Here is a 17,078-nt window from a genome sequence, read left to right as displayed (position 1 = left end):
TTCTCTCAAGCTGGTCCTACTTTCTGGAATATTGCTTCCCAACTAACCACATGGTTAATTCCCTCACCCAATCCAAATAACTGTTGCAATGTCATCTTTTTAATGAGACCTCCCTGAATACACTATTTAAAGTTCACCCTCTCATGCCAAGTACAATGGCTAATTAGATTAAGCACTTAATAAAATACCAGAAATTAGCATATGTTATATGAAAATGTTTGATAAAATAGATTGATAAATAATGGTGGCATGACAAATCATTCATGTCACTCAACTCTGAGTTATTTAGGACACATATAAAACCACATTACATTGTTTGTAGAAGACCAGGAGACTATAAAAGGCATGATTAACTTATTCTGGGTGAAGAAACTTGAGCCAAACTAAAATAGTTTCAGAATACATGAGGTGTAAAGTTGGGTGAGAGTTGTGGAGGGCTAGGAGCCTGGTTGGCCACAGGTGTTAGAAACTCAAATGCCAGGAGCAGCTAAACTAACAACCTAAAAGTGTGTACTAGACAGAGTTTAACACAATAGGAAGTAGTAAGGCCTATGGCGAATAAGAAAATACATGACCAGTAAGGAAAACCAAATACATTACCCCGACTTATACTTCCTCAAGGCATAGATTCCTCACTTAGTTCCATTAAAAATATAGTAAGCCAACTAACTTTCTGTTTCTGTCTTTCTGTTGCAGTTTTATTATTGCCTAAAATATTTGGGTGGTGGGGGATATAGGGAATGCATTTAGATACCATTTAATACATAGTTCCTAAAAGAGTTAACACTTCTGCTTCTGTGCCTAATGTTTTAACTGAAAGAATCACTCAGGCATTCAGAGTCTACTCTTATGTTCTAAAAATAAATTCAGTGATTGGGTTTGATCAAGCATTTGGGACTCTAAGTCCTCATAGTGTTCAACAGTGATTGTGCTATATGCAACCCAGACCCTTACAGAAAGAGGTTCTTGGAAGTGACACATAGATCTCTTGCCATATGGTTTGCACATGCATTTTCTGTATGCATGGCTAATTCAAGGGCATGAGAAAACATATGCAAACACTATTGGGCATAGAAATTTAGACATTTCTTTGAAATGTTGACCTTTAAATGTTTAACACCTGTAGTATACAGGATATGATAACATCTCACAAAACTACAAATCTTCATTGTAAATATAAGTGGAAATGGTCATTCTGTGAAAAGGGAAAGAAATCTCACTCCCTCCACACAAGAGGTGATCTCAACTAGCTGACTTTGGAGTGGAAATGTTTTCTTTTTTCTTTTTCAAAGTCGACAAGGTAGTTGACTTAAATCACCATCAGAAAGTTCTGCAACTTTCACAAGATAAACTCTGAAAAAACATGCAATATCTCAAGATAGAATCTGTGCAACAAACACAAATTCTATCAATTCTCAGGTTCTTTTGCACTAAACTTATGATAATCTAAAAGTATATATTATCCTGAATTTATATATAACATTTTTTATCTATTTAATGTGAAACAATATTATCTAAGGAGACTATTTCATTGTGGAAACAGAAAATCTGTGACATTACTGCTATAATTTTAATAATTATAATAGCTTCAATTAAAATTAGCTGAGCCAAAATTAAAACACTTTGAGCCTGTTTATTCATCTATAAAATGAGCTCAATAACACCTATCTCAAAGATTGTTTAAAGTATCAAATGAAATAATGTTTATCAATAGGCTTTGTAAATTGTGAAGTGTTGTGTACCAGCTAGCTTAAAGTGGATCTATATCAACCAGCTACTGATTCTTGATTTTGCACTGACTTGCTGTATGACTTTAAATAAGTTAGCCAGTTATTCTAGTTATGGTAGTGGTGAGGTGTTTCTATAGCATATTATGGCCCCCCTCTCAGTGTTTTATATTTTGTGCATAAGATGATTGCTTAGAGGTAGCTAGGGAATGTAAAGTACAGTATCATGTACTTGAACTGAGTTGACGAATTTCTATGGATAATCAGATGATACATATGCAAATAATAATAACTAAAAGTGGTTGATGTTTTCAGAGGAGCTATTCTGTACAAAGCATTTTGCAAATATACAATGTAAGTCATAGGATCCTCACAACATTCTCACTGTAAAATACGTCATGTTAGCTCTATATAATATATATAATAAAACCAACTCTCAGGTATATTAACTAACAAGCAGAAGTCACAATAGGAAGTGGTAAGGCCACTAGCAACATAAATATTTTTCCCCTTCACTTCTGAGTTCATAATGTTTAACTATTAATATATGTTGGCAATTCTCTTGACAAAAAAGGATCCACTATATTTTTTTTTACTATGGTCATAATAAACACTCCCTTTGGCAATATGTCAAGTGTGTATGGTACCTAATCTTAGAATCTAAAAAAGATACTGTTTCGTGTTCCTTAAAATTCTTCTTTAGCATTCACATTTTCATAAATATAAACACAGCAACCTCTTAGTCAACATTGTTTCTTTGAATTAAAGAATATCAGCAGCAGAGCATAGGGGGTATAGTATTTATTCACCAACTGTGAGCTGAGACTAGCGACACTTAACATTCCATTCTTAATCTACAAAATAAAATAAAATAAAATAATAAAGTAAAATCATTATACTTGACATTTGTGCCAGTAACAAATTACAAGAGTATCTTCAGGACACTCAATGGTCTTTTGCTGAAACTGTAGTCAAGCTGCCAGTTTCCACTGACATTCTCCAACAATTTGTCAGTTAAAGTCTTTGAGTTACAAATCAGCAGGTTTCATCTCAAACATCTGTGGACATTTAAGTTCACCAGAAAATTGGCAAAATTATCCTAAGGGATAAAAGACACTTGAGAGTGATATCAGTCATCCATCATCCCTCACAATCATTCCAGCAGAGCAACAGGTTTAGAAAATTGGTGTTGGGCTTGCTCTCTGGTCTCCTCATTCTTGCCAAACCCACCTTTCCTCTCACTCTCAAGTGCCCACAAGGTGTTTTCGTGGTGGAAATTGCTCACACGAGCATTCATCATGGCTGATTGATGGTCAATGCAAAGTCTAAGAAATGCCTCCAAGTGACCCCTCATCAGACATGTCACACAGCTGCCCTAAACCAAACTGAGAATGTGACAGTAAGACAAGTTACAATGTGCAAATAGAAAGAATGTAAATGGGAAAGGCATAAGAGAGAAAATTATACCGAGTGAAGATGAATTGTCAGAACATAAATTATTTCATTTTACTTGCTTTGCTTAGCTTTACATTGGCATTTAGTCTAATAATATGTCTAATATTTTACCACTAACTGTGCAGGGTTTATGCCAATTCCTCCTCCTGTCAAGGAAGTAAATTAAAAATCATCCTGTGAAAATGATCACTGACCAATAAATTGACAGTGAATAAGTAACAATACAAGACTCAATTTATAGACCCGTATTTTCCTTCTTGAAACAGTGTACTTAAGACCAACAGCACTCAAAGTGTGAGCTCTTGTGACTTTTCAGAGTACACAAGGACAAAACTCTATTCACAGTAACACTAAGATATTATTTATCTCATTCTCATTCTCTCGTAAAGATAGGGTAGATATTTCCAGAGGCTACATGATATATTCAAAATTATTTGAAAACTATATAAAATAGTTCTGTTTCTAATTACTTATCTGTGTGAGGCTCAATTTTCTTCCTAAACTTTAAACAAAGAACAAATTGCAAAGTATTAAATATAGAAGCATGTTTGATAATCCAGCTTTTTCCTCTTAAGACAGATATTAAAAAGACATGCAAAATGTAGAGCAGTGACACTATTCTTGATAATGTGTTTCCAAAAAGTTTTTTCATAAAAATTTCTTCCTTATATATACAAGTGTCAGTTTTATTATTTCATTTAAAAAGACAAATAAATATTTTTAAATGCCTCAATTTTTCTTTTTAATTCAGTAAATATAAATATATATAACCAAGGTAAAGAAGAGCTTTTTGAGATCCTCAATTTTTAATGTATCCTAAAAAAAATCTTTGAGATTTGTTGTTTTAAACAATTCTTAAATGTTATCGATTGATCTTACTAATCTTCTGCATCATTTAAGATTATTTTTTCTTGATAAGGTAATTGCACACCAGACTGAGATCTTGGCTTTTAATACCACTATCCAATTAAAGGAACCAGGATTTGTTGGAGAAATGGCTAGTTCTAGAACTTGCATAGGAAATACACAAGATGAGCCAACACCGTCTTGTGATACTGGAAAGGAAGGAAATACTAAATCAAATAAACAGCAAAACTAACAAACAAAACAATAATGGGGGCACCTAAAAGGGACACTGGAATCAACTGAAAGAGTTCCAAAAGGCCAGAGCTGGAACAATTTTACCAACAAAATAAAGTAGTATTGGATCATAACCCAAAATATATAATAAATACCCTGTAAAGCCACACTAATAAATACTTAAATTGGGAAGAAGCTATAAATAGAAGAATTAAAGTAATTTAGGGAGATACTCCTCTCTTAAGGAGGCAGAACATAATAACCCATACTGTAAGTGTGTACTTCCTTCCAAAGAATAGGGCAAGGGGAAAGACAAAGAGTAACTGTACAGTGGAAACCTTACAAACACCACAAAAACAAGTAAACAAAGGAAACAAGGTAAGTCTGAGAAAATGAGACAGCCAAGAGTAGTCTAGGGAGACGTGATGACTAAATATAATGTGGTATCCTGGACGGGATTCTGAAACAGAATAAAGACATTAGATAAAGAGTAAGAATATCTGAAAAAAAAAAGGATAGATTTAATTAGTAATACATCCATTTTGGCTCATTAGTCATGACACATGTAGCACATTAATGCACAATGTTAATAACAAGGGGAATTAGGTACAGGGTTGATGGGAACTTTGTACTATTTGCTCAATTTTCATGTAAATTTAAAACTGTTCTAAAAAATAAAGCTTACTTTAAAATAACTTAATTGTGCCCTCTTTAATACCCATCACCAGGCTAAAGAGGGCATGTTCTGCATGGAGGACTAGGTGTTATGCACAAACAGTGAATCATGGAACACTACATCAAAAACTAATGATGTGATGTATGGTGATTAACATAACAATAAAAAATTTAAAGAGAAAAAACATAACTTAATTGTGAACTTATTACATTTTCTGGTTGAGTTCTAAGGAGGCAAACAAAAGAAGACAAAAAATCATTGAGGAGACTCTGTATCAATATTTCTGAAAATGTCCTAGCATGAGAATCTGGTGAAGGAGCCCAATAAATCAAGCTCCCTGATCCACCCCTCGCCAGGTCCTACTGCAATGAAAATTGTGGGAAGCAGAGCCCAGAAATCATCATTTGAACAAATCTGGTTAATAAAACATGCTATATTAGTTGCTAAAATTCTTTTTGCACCTTTACTTACTTCAGTAAAAGTAACAAAAATAATCTGACCAAAGAAGCAGCAGGTCAAACAAACAAGTCTTTTTGAAGAACTTGAATAAATAACTAAGGGTTTAAATATTTAATGATTTTTTAAAGATTTTATTTATTTGAGAGAGGGAGAATGAGAGATAGCACGAGAGAGAAGAGGGTCAGAGGGAGAAGCAGACTCCCTGCCGAGCAGGGAGCCTGTTGCGGGACTCGATCCCAGGACTCCAGGATCATGACCTGAGCCGAAGGCAGTCGCTTAACCAACTGAGCCACCCAGGCGCCCAATATTTAATGATTTTTAATCAAATTAATCGTGATAATTTTCAACAACATGGCTCAGAGATTGCCAAAATATATTTCTCTTAGTACTAACCTATTAGATAAGCAATTCATTTTGTAACTTAGAGCAACAGAAAGTTTTTCATTACAAATAGGCTATCACCCTTAAATTAGTCACCCTTCATCTTAGTCTATGAATTCCTAAGGACAATTTCACTTAATTTTGATTCAATTTGAAATGTATAATGTGAGTAAAGAACTGTTAAATCAAACTTTTGGGTCAAGTTAATTTGCCTTCAGCACAGTAATTGTTTCTTTTTATGAAAAATTATATTAATAAACAAAATTTTTAAAGGAAGTAAGATTTCATTATGATGGAATGACCAAGGGAAAGAAGTCATACCAGAATTGTTGACAGAGAGAATTAACAGAGAGCAGGCCCCTTCCCTTCCACATCCTCCATGGTCATTCTTAAAATTTCTACCACCATCAAGGCTTCATAGAATATTCCCTAACAAAAGTGATGTGTTTTTGCAAAGCAGACATTACAGACGAATGTTAAGTCTGTTTTTCTGGTATAATTTCATTTGTGGAAATGGGACATATGAAGTAGTGTTTTTGTTTCTTGCTTTTCCCTCATCTTTGAGATTTTGAAAGTGTATCAAGAGGGGAAAAAAAAGATAAAATATTCCACTGTGCTTTCCTTCTTTCTGGAAATATTTGGTTATTTCTCTTTGTATAGGATGAAATCAGTATTTTAACTACTTGACAAACTTTGATAAAAGTATGAAATAATTGTGAGAAAATTATCTCACTCATTAGCATTTCAATGTTACAACATTTAAACTTTTGATATCTGCAATTCTGACAAGGTATGAAATAGGCAAAATGTTCAAACTACTAGGGCTACCAGAAATTGGTGAGAGATCTTTCACTAGATGACTTCCACCACCACTATTCATAAGGTAAAAGGCAACATGAGCTCTCTCTCTCTCTCTCTCTCTCTCTCTCTCTGTGTGTATGTGTGTGTGTGTGTGTGTGTGTGTGAAAACTAGCTTTAGAACTACTTAGATATTTTAAGTATGTAGAACTATTTATTACTAGAACTAGAAACATCACTGACATGTCCAAGATAGTAAGTATATTAAACACACAGTGAATATCTATCTCATTCTACCAAATAAGATATTCAAGAAATTTAACTGTCTTTGCTATAACTAAACTTAATTTGTATTCTGAGCACCTATATCACTGAGTGGCCCTAAAGGTCACTTTAGTGTCTCTTCCTATCTTTTTCCTGGGTTACCTGGCGAATTCTTTAGGGCTTATACCATGACAGCTTATGAAAAATATGTGTATAAATCTGGGCATTTTCCATCATTTCTGTGTACATATGACCTTGCAGTCATTAGGTGTTTGTATTGCATGGAATCTTTTGTCATTCATACACATCACTGTCACAGCCTCCTTGTCTTGCTCGCAAGGTATATGCAGTTTCATTGGTTCTCTGTGCCGTGGCCATACTGCTTTCTGCCATTTAGAAAATATTTCTGTTTCTCTCTGAGCTCTGCAGGAGCACATGAATATTCTAGAGGGCTGCTTCAGGCCCATTTGCCTAGATACCCACACAGATGTTTCTGAACCATGCTAAGGTAAAGAGAAAGCATGGAGCCTTTCATTTCCTAGGATCTGGCTCAAAAACAGTATAGGATCATTCCACTCTCAAAGTTCATCATGTCCCACCTGAGGTTTCACTTTTCTTGGATTTGGGAATTAAAGGTGGAAAATGGGGCGTGGGGGGGGGGGACTCTATCTGACCCATTTCCAGGAATCTACCAGAGACTAAGAGCGTTTTTTTCCCCTTTTTCTTCTGTCCACCCAGTCTGGACATTCTTTATATAGTCCGTGGAACAAAGGCAAAATGAGACTCTCATTTATCTTTTATCTTTCCAAAATGTTTGTATTGTATTTGATGTTTTCTTTCAAAAAATAAAAATTTGACTCTTATTCTCTGCTTTCTGCTATAACAAAACTGCCTTGACACACTGGATATCTCATGGTCTAGCAGCTGGAATGAGGGCAGGTCACAGAGCAAATTGGAAACATTAGAGGAGGAGATGGAATGCATAAGTTATTATTGCAAATATTCTGCCAAATGTATGTGTGTATATATCATAGGAAATAAATCTTTCATACTTTTATACTCTAAGTTCTTACTGAAAAACATAACTGATATTCCTGGAAAGCTTATAAAATTGAAAGGAAATATTATCACAGTAGAAAATTTTCACAAATTGCATCTATTTCTGGTAGAGATTATTTTTCCATTCAGGACAACTTACTTACTCAACACAGATATGCTCATGCTGGCTAAGGTTGAATCAACTGCCTCCTCAGCAATTAAAAAAAAAATACATAAAAACTGAAATTAAGACACTAGCCTATGTCTATCTTATTTATCAATATTATCTTGATAAGTATGAGAAAACGACCTATGGGTGGATGTGTAAAAAAGTCTTAGAATGGTTCAGAATCAGGAAATATATATGTGCAAACTTCCATTAATAGATATTTTTAATTTATATCTTAGTCTTACAAAACCACCTTTCTTTACTAAGAAGAAGAAAATCTTTCCCTATCTCCAGTTTCATTTCCAATTCTTGACTGACATACACATTCTTTCCAGGAAGAAATATACAAAAATGATTTTAAGTTCTATATGGTCAGATGCTTTGGTTTCTGTTTTATCCATACCCACAAAGGTTATCCACAAGGAGTGTTCAATCTATACAAAATGAAAAAAAATCAAAGAATATAGAGAAATGAATTAAAAATGAAATGTGAGGATCAGTGTGATGCTTGAAATTAATCAGCAACTTGTAAAAGAAGGTATTAAAGGTTTTTAGATGGATATAATATCCTAATTTAGTCTTAAGATGAGAATTCTCAAACTTTATCAAACTAATAAAAATTGTCTATCTCTAATTCTGTTCAGCAATAAATTAGGGTCACCTCTCAGTCCTATCCGAAAATGTGAAAAGGAATCAAAATCAGACTAAAGACAGATGTGTAGTGATGAAAAGTCATGGGAAGGACCTGAACAGTTTCCTCTGATGAAGAGCTACTCAGAGAAATGCCAAAACAAATAAACAAAACCTATATTCTAGAAAATTGCCTTCAAATAAAACTGATTTCCTTTTTGTGAAATTAATATTTGAAAATTATGATGCAAGTATTTTTCCATCAAAGTGTTAATCCTTTAAACATGAGTTTTAGCATGCAAGTGCATATCAGGTTGCTATGGCTCTAGGAATGTCCCCCTACATTCCCCGTACCCAACTCTGGGCCACCGAGTCATTCAACATTTTTTGTTGGGTTTTTTTGTTTTGGGGGTTTTTTGTTTTTGTTTTTGTTTTGCTTTGTTTCAGTGCCAAAAGTTAATCATCTAGAAAATGAAACATTATAATTCATTTATATTAGTTTAGCCACTACAGAAATTTAGGTATCCTGAGTCTTTTTTTTTTCTTTAAGAAAAGAAACAGCCTTTAAATCCTTAAATTGTACACAAAGCAAAAATTAATCATAACTTTTTTCCCCTCCTAGCAAAGAGAATAATATATTAGGCTTGCTATGCACATTTGAAACATTTTTATTCTTTCTCTAACACTATATTATCCTTTCTAAGCATTAAAAGAATTTTCCACTGATCATTACTCATGAATTGATAATTCTATGCACCATAGATGTTAAACTGCATTTTAGGCAGTCTGTATCTGAGAGGTGCAATGTGTTCACTCTTTATGTACAATCCCCTCATTTAATTGGCCCCCTGAGAAAATGATTCTCTTAACCTTTATCTTTTTCCCCACTCCCTGCTTAATGCTGAAGCATAGAAATCTGCCTGGCAGCAGCTCTGTAAGAGTGTACAACTTGGCTCTAAGAGTACGTATAGCCTTTTATTGGTTGTCTCCCTTTGTGTTGGTCTGACACAAATTGCCTTCTAACATGAGCAGGATCAATTAAGCTGGTAACAGATTTGTGCAAGAACAATGAGACCTACCTCCACCATAAGGCCAGAGCTTTCATCATCCAGATCCTGTGACTCCACAAATGAATAAAGACAGATATGCCCTATTAAAGTCGCTTGCTGTTAGGAGCTGGCTATCTTAGAGAAAGGGCTCAGGGGAATGCACCATATATTCTCTTTGAAAGTGAAAGTGCTGACACCTCACTGTGATGAGGACAATGAAAAGCAGCATGAGGAAGGACAGACAGAAGACAGAATAATAAAGACTCTGAAAGATAGGAAGAACACACTTTTGGATACAAGCAACTCTGGAATCTGAATGAAAATGCCAATCTGATTTTAACCTCACAAAAGAAAGTATATAAAAATTTTATTGCACCTATTTCTTAATGTATGAAATGTATGAACTTGATCAAAGATTCATTAGTTGTCATTGGTGAAAAGAAGCAAAAGTAAGAATCCTTGCCTTTATCCATAATTAAAGCAAAAAGAAAAATCAACTTTTATTTGGACATGAGATTTGGTCTGTCACCGTATCTCTATGTTGGTTATTGAGAATGTTTATTTTATACTTTTTTTCATATTATGCAACTTCAGACATGACTGTGCATAGCTCTGAAGGAAAGATCTATCTCATAGGGAACTTTACTGTGTGGAAAAAAATGTCCAAAGTGCTATACAATTTACTCCTTAGAAAACAGATTTGGCATTCCCATTTAACTTTCTCTGCAGAACTTCTCCAGCCTACCATATATGCCCATTCCATGAGGTTTATTTACCAACACATTTTGAATCTTTCTCTCTAGTGCAGGTTGTAGGAGCTACTCTTCAGACAAATATGGAGACTTAAAATTCAATTATCATTGTTTTGCCACAGGTTATGTGATCAATAAAAACACAGTTCTTACTAATTGGCTTCATATTCTTTCTTTAAAATTTAATTTAAGTTTATTATGTTATGTTAGTCACCATACAGTACATCATTAGTTTTTGAGTAATGTTCCATGATTCATTGTTTCCGTATAACACCCAGTGCTCCATGCAATATGTGCCCTCCTTAATACCCATCACCAGGCTAATCCATGCCCCCACCCCGGCAAACCCTGTTTGTTTCTTGGAGTCCATAGTCTCTCATGGTTCGTCTCCCCCTCTGTTCCCTCCCTTCATTTTTCCCTTCCTTCTCCTAATGGCTTCATACTCTACTGGTTTTATTATTTTGGAAATATAAGATAGCATGTATAGTAGAATCATTGTCTATTTCAACAAAAATTATTCCTTTGATAACTAGTCTCAGTATTAGATCATTAATTTCAAAGAACTAATTAATATTTTAACACACAATTCTCTTTGTCCATTCAAGAGGCCTAATCTGAGTGTTAGCCAAGAAAGTCACCTCTAGAAGTGCTTTCAAGTATTCAATTTCCTGGGGCGCCTGGGTGGCTCAGTCAGTTAAGCGTCTGACTCTTGATTTTTGTCTCGGGTCATGATCGCAGGCTTATGAGATCAAACCAGGCGATGGGCTCTGCACTGGGCGTAGAGCCTGCTTAAGGTTCTCTCTCCCCCTCCCTCTGCTCTTCTCCCCTCACCCTCACCTCTCTCTCCCCAGCCCCATCTCAAAAAAAAAAAAAAAAAAAAAAAATCAGTTTCCTGCCTAGGAAGTTTCTGTTAAGAACAGCAGTGCTATAAGGTGCTAGAACTAACATCCATTTGAATGACCATGTCCTATACTAGTCCCTGAAATCCCACTTCCCCAAAGAGGTATAGCACAATTCTAAGAGTAGAGTATATTGGTTTGGACTCCTCACAAAGCAGGCACTAAGAAAGGCAGTATATTTAGGGAATGATCTCAGCAAGCACAATGAGGGAGTGAGGAAGTAAACAAATAAAGAGGAAACAATAAACATGCAGTAATGAGTTTGATCCTGTCCTAGCTAAATCTCAGGAATCCCAAGACTGGGGAGACATGCCTCAGAACTCTGCCCAAAGAAATATTTCCTTGGGGCGCCTCGGTGGCTCAGTCAGTTAAGTGGTCGCTCTTGATTTCAGCTCAGGTCATGATCTCAGGGTGGTGAGATCAAGACCTAAGTCTGGCTCCACACTGGGCATGGAGCCTGCTTAAGATTTTTTCTCTCCCTCTCCCCCTCCCCACCCCCCCCTTATATTCCCAAACTCACTCTCTCTCTAAAAGGAAAAAAAAAAAAAAAGAAAAAAATATATCCTTGACTCTAGTAGCAATTCTGATGTCTAAATAGAAACTCAAATAATTGATTGACTTCAACCATAGACATTGGCCACTCCCTACTCAAGCCCTACCTTGGTGGCACTGCTGCTTATCCTTAGGTCATTTTGAGCAATGATACATCATTAACCAGTCAACAAATGATTGGATTTAGGTCAGATCCACCCTGAGTCTAAGGTGGTGGAGATATGAAGTGCGGATTATGCCAACCTTTCATTAGGAATGCATCACAGAGCATGTAGGTATAAACAGACGTTTATAAAGGAGAAGTTAAAAGGAGAAGACTTTTGAACTGGCAAGTACCTCGATTGACAATTCTAACCACAGAGGTTGATAATTTTTCTTCCGTATGTAACCCATGATACATGATGTGTGTACCAGTCCCTCATGCTCTGAACAGTTTTTATAGTTCCTGATACAGTGCCTCATATTCTGTACCCAGAAGCCACTCAGTAAATATTACAGACTGACTCATTGAGTCAGAAAATGCCAAGAAAAAGATGACAGGGTACATGGCAGGAAAATGTTGGCTCTAAGTGCCTACTCAAGTGAATCCACTGATTTGGCAGGTTGTAACTAATTCTGCTGGCTTACATGATCATCCTAGAATAGAATATTACCAATCCAATTAGCAATAATCATGCCTTGGATAAACCTCATTGGCTACAATACTGCCACTGCACAAAGCTTGAATATTATCAATCCAAACTGAAAATTCTACCTTTGTCAGCAGCAACCAGTCTCTTGCCAGATCGTGCCCATCAAGTCCTAAGAACAAGCAATGAAAAGCCTTAAAAAAAAATACCAAAAGGACATAGATACCCTAAGCCCAAATATAGTCTTTGTTTTCCAAATCACTTCAACATATCACTATATATTGAACAAAATATCTAGGACTGCAGGCAAGTTGATTCAGATCCCAATTTAGAAAAAAAAAAAATTGTTACAAGTGAAATCCTCCTGGGCTACCAAGATTCTTACTATTTTTAATTGCAAACTTGTCAGAGAGCTTTGGGAAGAAAATAAAATTTTTAGTAGCTGTCACAGGATACCTATACTTCCTTAGTATTCTGTAGAGCCAAGGGTGTTACACCACACATGCTTCCAATTATTTTGAAGGTTTTTCTTTTTTTATGAAATTAAAAAAAAATGTTTATTTGTTTGTTTTCTGGTAAAACAGATTTGATTAGGATATAAATCTGCAGATGTAGGATATGCTTTTTTCTGATTAGATGTGATCATTTGTCATTTTTGTGGGATTTGTTTTGGTTAATCAAGTCAGCAAATATCCCCGATTATCATGTACATTCCATCAGGTCAGGAGCTATGAATAGCTAAAAGAAGGAGTCCACACCCTGAAGGAACTCAAAAGCTAGAAGAAGAATAAGATGACTATGCAAGATTGACTATAATGTTTCATAAGAGAGATATGAAGTGATATTCATAGGAATAGAGTGGTTGGGAGGATCATTAAATACGCATGGAAAAGACACTATTTGAGATGGTCTCTAAAAACTAGGCAGTGTTTTAACAGGAGATATTATAGGAGAAAAGGAAAAAAAGATAAAAAACAGGGCATGACTTCTTAACAGTAATGATTTCTGTTTAGGAACAGTATAGATAGGTATAGGAACATAGACCCAAAAAGAGAGATCATTAAACAACTGTTGGAGAAGTTTTAATACTTTGAAAGGAAGATTCTAAAATTACCAGGAAGGGAGTAACATAATTAGTTTTATATTGATTGGGTATATGCTCTCATATCTCTCTATATTTAAGAAACAAAGGTTGTCAGTTGCACCCTTGACATTCTCCAAAATTCATTTTCCACAGCCCTAAGTTATTTAAGAGGAAATCCTGGGCTCTCAAGATAAACCTAGGCACCCAGCCCATGTACATTTCCAAGGCCATCTTCAGGGAAGTCTCAGTCCCCTGGTCTTAGTCCCAAAGTTCCTTTGCTCATGATGAATACTGGAGAGATGGATATGTGATAAGTGGAAAGGAAGAAGGAAAGGAACAAAGGAAGGAAGGAAACTTCTCTCTCTCTCTCTCTCTCTCTCTCTCTCTCTCTCTCTCATATAAAACAACTTTTTAAGTAAGATAAGAAAATTACTCTGACTCATTTAAAACGAACTGGGCTAGGTGACATGCCTAAATGACCTAGCTATTAAATGACAGGATCAAGTGTATACTCTAATTTTTTGCCTATTTCTTTTCCCATTACACCAAATTGCATCTCTAGTGACATGTCCACATATATCCCACTGATTTCCGAATCTCTTAATGAAACCCAGATCTTTTCTCCAATTACTTGTCCTGTACATTTAGCTCCTGGCTGAAGGCATCCCTCTAAATGTCCAACAGACAGGTGAAGCTCCCCAAGTTCACCACACAACTCACTGTCTTCTAAATAAACTCGACCTTCTATCTATTTTATAAGGAATCTCATGAAACAGAACCACATACATTATTATGAACTTTCACCTCTTCTTAATCTGTCATATTTCATCAGTCACTGAGCCCTCATTCCTTAATATTTTCTCTATTCCTAGTGCTAACATCTTGGTTTTGATCCGCATTACCTCTTACTATTAAGAGATAATAATCTATGATAAGCACAAGGGACCCTTAAACTCATCCTATGTCCTCTGACTATGTAAACCTTTTGATAATCTCTTCTTTGTTAGAAAACAAAACAAATAACTGACATCCAAATAACTACTTTCTATCATATTTTTATGTTATATTTGTTAACAAAAGATTTGTGTTGGTATTTTTTGAACATTTTTTAGGAAAGTGAATTAATAGAGAATTATTTCTTTTCTCATTAACTTTCAGTAAATTAATTTCAGTTTCTAGCAAAGACTATAAAGTCATTTCCTAAAATATTCTGCTTAAAATAGGTATTATGGATAAAGTAAGTCTTCATAAGTTGTGCAAAACCATTTAACTAAAGTGTTACATCTAGAAATAATGCATATTTAGTTCTGAGTTTACGTACCTACTTTGTTGCTGGTACCTACAAGAATTCTGTTATGCACTAGTTCATGATATATGATGTTTTTACTTCTCAGAACTACTTGATTGCATTTTGCTACTCTATTACTCATCTACAATGAGCTAGTCAAAATGGAACTACTAAAACATAACCTAGTTTCCTCAACTATAAATAAACGTATACGTATATGTGTATGTTTATATAAATTCTTATAATTCTTAACATTACAAAGAAAAAACACTTGCAGAGGAAAAGGCACGAAAGAGGACTTTATTCACATTAACAACTTATAGAGTACTGAAATAAAATAAGATATTTTTCATGTATAGGCAAAAATTCAGTTATGAATCAGGCATAAATCTCACCTTTTGGCATTAACTGCACACATGCACTGATACGCATATAAACACGCACTACACAGACATAGAAATCCTGTTCAAATTTTCCAGGCTTATTAATGTGTATCACAAGCACATTGTGTATCTTAGCAAGCAGGCTAATTCATATGTCACAGAAAACCGGAGTAACCGCTTTTTAAACTCAGTGCCCATTTGTACTTTGCAGTTTCTTCATCAAAGCTTTTGTTCCACTATTTTTTTCATTTTTTATCATGTTATGTTTTGTACTCATTTTGTCCGTATACATAACCCAAAAAAATCAAAGGACATGCTCAGGTAAGTATCTTTTTCACGTCAAGCTAAATGGGCAAGGGAAAAGGAGGAAGAATAGGGAGAAAGCGGTCTGGACTCGTCCATCTCTCTGTGCCATACTCCGCTCCCACACTATGATCCAGCCACAGTAGCCTTTGAACAACTTCTCACATGCCAAGCTCTGGCTATCCCCAAAGTTTTTCTTCATCCTCCTTCCTCTCTCTGGGAGATTCCTGCCTATTACTGGGTCTGGAAAGCTCCTGCTCTTCCTTCAAGTCTCAGCATAATATCTTCCCTACCACCTAGTGTATGACAGGTACCCCATTATTCTCCTTGACAGCATCCTCCTTTTTTGTTCATTATCAGTTTACCAGAGTTATCCAGTACAGATTTCTTTGTGGATTTACATGTATAATGTCATTTTTTCAATAGACAACACAGTCCGTAAGGGTTTTTTACCACTGTTGTGCAGCACACAGCACAATGCCTGACCCAGTACGTGGTACATACACAATAAATATTTAAGGAAGGGGAGAAAGAAGAGATGAAGAACAGTGATGAAAATTGAGGAAAAGGAAAGTCAGAAAGAAAGCAGGTAACTTTTAAAAAAGATGGCAAAGGAAAGAAAAGAACAAGCAGAAAAAGGTAGGGACAAAGAAAGTACAGTAAAGCTGTTGGGAACAAAAATAAAAAGAAAGCATAAAATAAAACTAAAATGATCTCTGAGATACAGTCCTGCCAATCCAACATTTTTCCATGAATACCACTAGGATACCAGACTGAAACAAGATTATGACTGTCACCAATGAAAAACTGTCATACTGATGTCTCCTTATAGTGCATACACTGGTTTACGGACCCAGACTCCTTGAGTCAGCCCCGCAATCTGGCGAACGTTCTTCAGAGCAGCATTTGCCATTTAGGGTTCTGATTTAGCTGACAGATGTGTAAAGCCCCTTGTAACCACTCACCTTGCTATTGATTACACATCTGTGAGGCTCATAGACTCATGTTTTTTCTAGCTGAGGTCAGCATCACCTGAAGTCTTGCCTCCTGATGCCAAGCCGTCTGTTTCAGAGAGCATTCATAAATTCAAGCCATGCCTTGGCCTCTTCCTCCTTATCTCCCTGGTGTTTCTGTAGACGAATATGGAAGATATTGATCTAAAGCACTCTGCTGGGAAATAAATGTGTGTCAGGGAATTTTGGGTTAAGGCCAAAGCCCGGTGCCATCTGTCCCTTGTACGTAAGCAAAGCCAAAGCTTAAAGATGTCAGAGGACACTCCCAAGTGAATTCAGGTAACAAATATGCAGTTGTCAATGACGCCTATCCTAATAGCCTTGTTAAAAATTGCAAACTGACCCTTTCAGTCACAGTCCCAGTCGCCCTTAACCTGATCTACTTTTTTTATTGCCCTTAATACCTCCTGACATATTTCATAGGTTATGCCATTTGTTATTTATTTGCT

At 35.6% G+C, this 17,078-nt stretch overlaps 1 pseudogene; it reads right to left on the bottom strand.

Annotated features, from left to right (window-relative positions):
- Positions 1-12,519: 12,519 nt before the first annotated feature.
- Positions 12,520-12,651, bottom strand: LOC113929983 (annotated as a pseudogene).
- Between the last annotated feature and the right edge of the window lie 4,427 nt (positions 12,652-17,078).

Source organism: Zalophus californianus, chromosome 5 (assembly GCF_009762305.2).
Source record: "Zalophus californianus isolate mZalCal1 chromosome 5, mZalCal1.pri.v2, whole genome shotgun sequence".
Lineage (NCBI taxonomy): Eukaryota > Metazoa > Chordata > Mammalia > Carnivora > Otariidae > Zalophus > Zalophus californianus.
This window is presented reverse-complemented; position numbering and strand designations above follow the sequence as displayed.